General features: G+C 36.6%; 1 long non-coding RNA gene across 1 annotated transcript; it reads right to left on the reverse strand.

The window, feature by feature from the left end:
- Positions 1–324: 324 nt before the first annotated feature.
- On the reverse strand, positions 325–1,812 carry LOC115195900 (uncharacterized). The gene is made up of 2 exons (XR_003878773.1): positions 849–1,812; positions 325–524 (listed from the first exon to the last, which is right to left on the reverse strand). It is a non-coding gene; the product is annotated as an uncharacterized LOC115195900 (long non-coding RNA).
- Positions 1,813–6,643: the final 4,831 nt, after the last annotated feature.

Below are 6,643 nucleotides of genomic sequence, written 5' to 3' on the forward strand. Positions count from 1 at the left end.
ACAATTAGGTCAAAAAACCTATTTTATGTTTTGGTGTAGACGGTCAAGGACGTTGCACAGAACTTCCCCAACATCCCCTCCCAAATTGATATAGAACCTTCACAAAAACACATGGAGCAACTGCAAAAATAAATGGCTGAGGGTATACTAAAAATGTCTGGTATGTAATGACATTTAATTCAAAGTAAATGTAAATTATTTATTTTTATGTAGTTGTGTGGGACAGCCATAGGTTCAGTTCATGCCTATGATTTCAGAGTTCAACAAAGCCAACAACTGCTTCATGTGTGCCACTCATAAAGAACCTGGATGTGGCCCAAAGACTGATTGGGTTAGTAACTTTATTTAACATGTTTAGAATCTTTTGACAACAGTGATGGCATGTAAGACAATTTATGATATAACACAATGGCTGGCTAATTTGTGATACTGCATTGATATTTTATATTATTTATAACGTATTAAGCTTTGTTTTGTTTAAGACTGAATGTTTTGCATGCCAACGGTGGTTCCATGTGCTGTGCCTAGGAATGAAAACAAAAGAGTTCAACAGAGTAAAGGACACAAACTGGAAGTGCTGTCTTTGTTGTTGAAAATGAATGCTATACCCCATCCACACTTAAGAGGCTCTGAAATGTACATCAACCAGGTATAAAGAGAAAGTTAACACTGAAATGTTTCATACTTATTTGAAGTAAAGTGTCTGTTGACATGTTGGAAAAGATTAAAGGTCTACAATTTCTGTTTAATTTGTCAATATAACATTTTTATTCATTGATTTACTGGCCACCATTACTGTGGTTACATGTTCAGTAAATGTATTGACCAGCAAACCCACTGCAGCCTACCTTTTCCTTTATGGTTGATATTAATGATGAAAGGAGACATTATCTGTCTCTCTCCTATTGTGTACCGCTGTTAAATACTGTGGAAAATAAAAAACAGGGAAAAGAAGTACTTAGAACTACCAATTATTATAGATAAATATTTAAAAAAGGGTAAACACAACACTGGACTGAACCCCCTAATTGTCAAACTAATATTAATGTACAACAATATAGAAGACACATGACTAGAGGTTATGCAATACGGGTGTATATCCACCGCACGCTTCTTAGGTGTGTAATTGACACCTAAGAAGCGGTGTTACTGACTATAACAAACATTTATGAAAACAAAAATGTGCTTTTTGGTCTTCATTTATGGTTAGGGTTAGGCATAAGGTCAGCGTTGTGGTTAAGGTAAACTGTAGTCGTAATTATGACTTTGTGGCTGTGGTAACTAGTGGAAGCCCCATTCTGAGACAAAGCTCACGCTTAACAGCCCTGACATGTTCCATGGAAGCCCCTGCAGGAAAATGCTCATTGTTGGATACGACTGTGATACGGTTTTGTAATCCTGAGTCACTCAACATAATTGTATAGACTAACGTAACACTGTAGAGTGATGCTAGTGATAGTTCGCTAGCTGTCAATGATACATGCTAGCTAGCTAGCCAGTTTATAACCTAACGTTAGTGTGTTAAAAACAGACAGGCCTAATCAGTTTAATTCTTAGGCCTAACTTAAATGCATCCAACTCTGCTACTTGCGGTTGCTTGCTTGCTAGCTATCTAGCGTTAGATAGGTTCGTGTCATACAAGAAAAATATTTTTTTAAATACGGGGGGTAGGGTTCTTCTCCTTCTATGGTATAATGGCGCTCCGCAAACAAACGTTTAGGGTGCATGCCGCCACCTACTGTGCTGAAGTGTGTGGTAATGACGGTTTCCTATACTCCGTCTGAATCAGTATAAAAGAAAATAAACACAAAAAGCCTAAACCCTCCTACCTAATTATATACTTCCTGAGTGGCGCAGCAGTGCGTATCTCAGTGCTAGAGGTGTCACTACAGACCCTGGTTCGATCCTGGGCTGTATCACAACCAGCCATGATTGGGAGTCCCATAGGGCGGCGCACAATTGTCCCAGCGTTGTCCAGGTTAGGGGAGGGTCTGGCTGGGGTAAGCCGTCATTGTAAAATAAGAATTTGCTTAGTTAAATAAAGGTTACATTTTAAAAATATAAAATAGTTCATCATCATTAGGAGTGGACAGATGACGACCACTTCATTCCTTTTTAATTAACAAGTTGAATTCATGTCACATAATAAAGTAGCATTTAAATGGGAGCAGTCATTTAAGATATTTAGTTGATATAAGGTTTAGATCTCTTAAACATGTTCATTGGTAAATTGTTACATTTTCATCTTTAAATTCATGTTAAGGTTAGGCCCCTATTTTCTCGAAGTTGTGCCATATGAAAAACATACAGTGCCTTCAGAAAGTATTCACACCCATTTTACACATTTTGTTGTGTTACAGAGTGGGTTTCAAATGGTTTTAATTGCCATTTTTATGTCAACAATCTACACAAAATATTCTGTAATATAAAAAAAATCCAACAAAAAACACCTTTGGCAGGGATGAGAGCTGTGAATTTTTTTTTTAATGTCTCTAAGAGCTTTGCACACCTGAATTGTGCAATATTTGCCCATTATTCTTTAAAAAAATACTTCAAGCTCTGTCAAGTTGGTTGTTGATCATTGGTAGACAGACATTTTCAAGTCTTGCCATAGATCTTCAAGCAGATTTAAATCCAAACTGTAACTAGGCCTCTCAGGGACATTCAATGTAGTCTTCATGAGTAACTCCAGTGTCTATTTGGCTTTGTGTTTTAGGTTATTGTCCTGCTGATAGGTGAATCAGTCTCCCTGTGTCTGTTGGAAAGCAGACTGAACCATGATTTTGCCTGTGTTTAGCTCCATTCTGTTAAATTTTTATACTGAAAAACTCCCCAGTCCTTGCCGATGACAAGCATACCCATAACATGAAGCAGCCACCACAATGCTTGAAAATATAAAGAGTGGTACTCAGGTATGTGTTGTGTTGGATTTGCTCCACACATAACACTTTGTATAATAGGATAAAAAGTTAATTTCTTTGCCACATTACTTTAGTACCTTGTTGCAAACAGGATGCATGTTTTGGAATATTTTTATTTTGTACAGGCTTCCTTCTTTTCACTCATTTAGGTTAGTATGGAGTAACTACAATGTGGTTGACCCATCAATTCTCTCCTATCACAGCCATTAAACTCTCTGTTTTAAAATCACTAATGGCCTCATGATGAAATCCATGAGCAGTTTCCTTCCTCTCCTGCAACTGAGTTAGGAAGGACACCTGTATCTTTGCAGTGATTGATACATAGCATACTTTCTAAAGGCACTGTAGGCCTAGCCTATATCATTTTGTTTACATTTTTTAATTTGGCTATTACAAATCGGAGATCACGTTTTTGTACCATGAAAAGATTATATTTTCCTTGTGTTAAATGTTCAATAAGTCACTATGACTGTAATTTCTAAACTTACTCCAGCCATTGTTTTAATGTTTGTAATTGGAATTTAAATCGTGTAATTGTTTAGCAAATAAAACGGGTCACCACTTAGCCTCTGTTGGAAGGAAAATTGATTATTTAAATATAACATTTTGGAGCTGGAAATACAGTACAATTTGAGTATGATATTAGACTGTCATAAAATAGAAATCTTACGTACTTTGTTTTCTCTCTCTCATGTACACACAAAATGTAATTCAGCTGAGATGGGCATTGTTTTTAATCTTCAAAGTTTCCTTGTTTGGTCCCTCTTCACTGTTAATGAGGATTTGTAATTTCCTAAGTCAAACATTCATCGGAATCAGATCGGTCACACTGACAGAAGCACGGGTTAATATGGTAGTTAATCAAATATGGTAGTCAATATTATTGTAACAACCCTTGGTTTATAAGCGCGGTTATCGACTCTGCCGCTGGAGCATGCTTTTGGGGCTCAGTCGATAGCGCGCTGGACTTCGGGCTAGAAGGTCGAGGGTTCGAGACCTGCTCCCTGTCTGTTTTATTACATTATGTAGTGTTGTCTAACCCAATCATTTTCAAACCTATTTTCTTCTGTTATTCTGTATTCGATTGAGAAAATGTATCCATTAGCCTGATACGATAGCCAATTAAATCTTAAATTTCTAGCTAGGCTACTGTGGATGCATTCCATTCCTTCTTGTTTATTCCCACAATTAATTAAAGTTTGCAAAAATGTATTTTACAGTCGAAAGCCATCTTTGACCAGACCGCTTCTGTCCATCTTGGTCCAGCCAATATATGCATTGCAATCTGCAGAAAGCAGAAAAAAAGTATACTTCCAACGGCTACTTCCAATTTGAGTTGCTCAATCCCGATGGATTGCATACGGCTAACAGTAGTAAAGAACTGAAATTGATCAAATCATTATGCAACAATTTATTAAAACATGAACAAAGTTAAGTGTAATATTGGCCTACATTGATATTTCACATAATACACAGAAAATATTGCACATACATATTTTGCAATACATACATGTCAAACTGAACAGTTCAATTGATGAATATGTTAGTTTATTATTTCCTTTTTAAAAGTTTGTGGTTCCTTTGGCATTTGGTGTTTCTTGCTTGCCAGTTTGTTTGGAATCTTAATTGTGCTATTGTACAATATTTATGATAATAACATATTAGCCTTTTTTATTCACTTGGTTGATTACGAGTGGGATCGGGGTGAATGGAATATAAAATATTATAGGGGTTGCATTTGTGAATTAAAATCGAGATACCAGGCTATGAAGTGAAATATCATGGGGGTTATGACCTATTATCATATATAGGCCATAGCAACAGAATAGTCTGCTAAACATTAATGTAGGTACTATCATCATACTTATATAGGCCTACCGTTCTTGCTTAGTTTAACGGATTTACAAATGCATTAGGTTGGCTTGATCCCATGGTTCATATTCAAGTCAATATGTTACCAAACCACATGCTATTTTTAAATCAGAATTTTTTATTTTTATTTTTTATCTTTATTTTAACAGGGAAAACAGACTGAGACCTGGATCTCTTTTACGGCTGTGCCCTGTGTAAACATGTTGACATATACAGTTTTAGGCATACAGACAAGAACATTTCAAACATACAAAACAAAGACACAATTCAACAGAAACAATCACAGATAACATCATATTGATCCTCCATAACATTTTTAAAATGGGCAAGGGACACCAGAGTGTCTAACTTAAGTTGGATCTGCAGTATGTTCCATAAATAAGGTGCAAAGGAACTAAAGGCAGTCCTACCCAACTCTGTGGAGACCGCAGGAGTCTCTAATGTAATCCACATCTGTGATCTGGTTTTAAAATTTGTATATCTAGTGGAAATTAATGATGATATATATGGAGGTAGTTTTAAAAGAAGCGCTTTATAAATAAACAAGAGAGCATGTTGCTCTCGCCTCACAGATAGAGAGGCCCAACCCACATGTTGATAAAGGATACAGTGATGAGTTTTGTAACTATCACCCGTGATAAACCTGTGTACACAATGGTAAATAGCATCCAGTGGTTTTAATGTGTTTGCCGATGCATGCATATAGATAATATCACCATAATCTAAAACGGACATAAAAGTAGCCTGCACAATTTGTTTTCTATTTACAAAGGACAGACAAGCCCTGTTTCTAGAAAGGAACCCTATCTTGAATTTGAGCTTTTTTCCCAATTCAGTAACATGTTTTTTAAAAGAAAGCCTATCATCTAACCATACCCCTAAATATTTATATGCAGAGACCTGTTTGATTTGAGTGCCATCCAAGCTAGTGATTACAAAAGTGTTTCTAACTGAGAGTTTAGACCTAGAAAAAAACATGACATTTGTTTTCTTAGCGTTTAAAACAAGTTTAAGCTGTAAAAGAGACCCCTGTAGTATCCTAAAATCAGACTCCAACTGCATTAAAGCTTGGTCCGCTGTTGGAGCAATAGAGTACATCACTGTGTCATCTGCATATAAATGGAATTTACAATATCTGACATCATCACCAATGTTGTTTATATAAAGTGAGAACAATAGTGGGCCAATTATTGAACCCTGAGGGACCCCTTTAAGTAACTGTAACCTTAGGGATAATTCCTGTGCTTAATGTTAGATTAAAAATGTGTGTCACTGAACCAGCAATGATAGGTGCAGCACACTTAAGTAAGAACGGGTCTAAATTGTCAGCGCCTAAGGATTTCTTAGTATCAATGGCACACAGGGCAGCTAGAACCTCTGCTTCGGTTATTTTCTGGAAACTAAAAACAGGGTTACCATTTTTCAGAGTAACGGTTGAAAAGCGAGACGAAAAATCAACTAACTGGCCCGTGCCACAATGGCCACTTTTCCTTTCAAATAAAAAACCAGCAGAGATGAAATGCTTATTAAAAGCATCACAAATATCATTTTTTTCACTTAGGATACAGGAATCTGAGGTAATTTGCTTAGGAAGAGAAACAGCAGAATTCCCCCGTTTCAGTGAATTAACGGTTTTCCAGAATTTTGCAGGATCTCCTGCAGAATCTGTCATAGCATTAAGGAAGTAATTTGATTTTGCCTTTTTGACAGCTGCAGTACATTTATTTCTCAATTGCCTAAAAAACAGCCAATCAGCTGGAGTACCTGTTTTCCTCGCCAAGGCCCAGGCCCGATTCTTTTGCAGGAAAAGACCTGACAATTCAGGAGAGAACCAAGAACTGGTTCGGTTT

Source organism: Salmo trutta, chromosome 6, assembly GCF_901001165.1.
Source record: "Salmo trutta chromosome 6, fSalTru1.1, whole genome shotgun sequence".
NCBI classification, from domain to species: Eukaryota; Metazoa; Chordata; class Actinopteri; order Salmoniformes; family Salmonidae; genus Salmo; species Salmo trutta.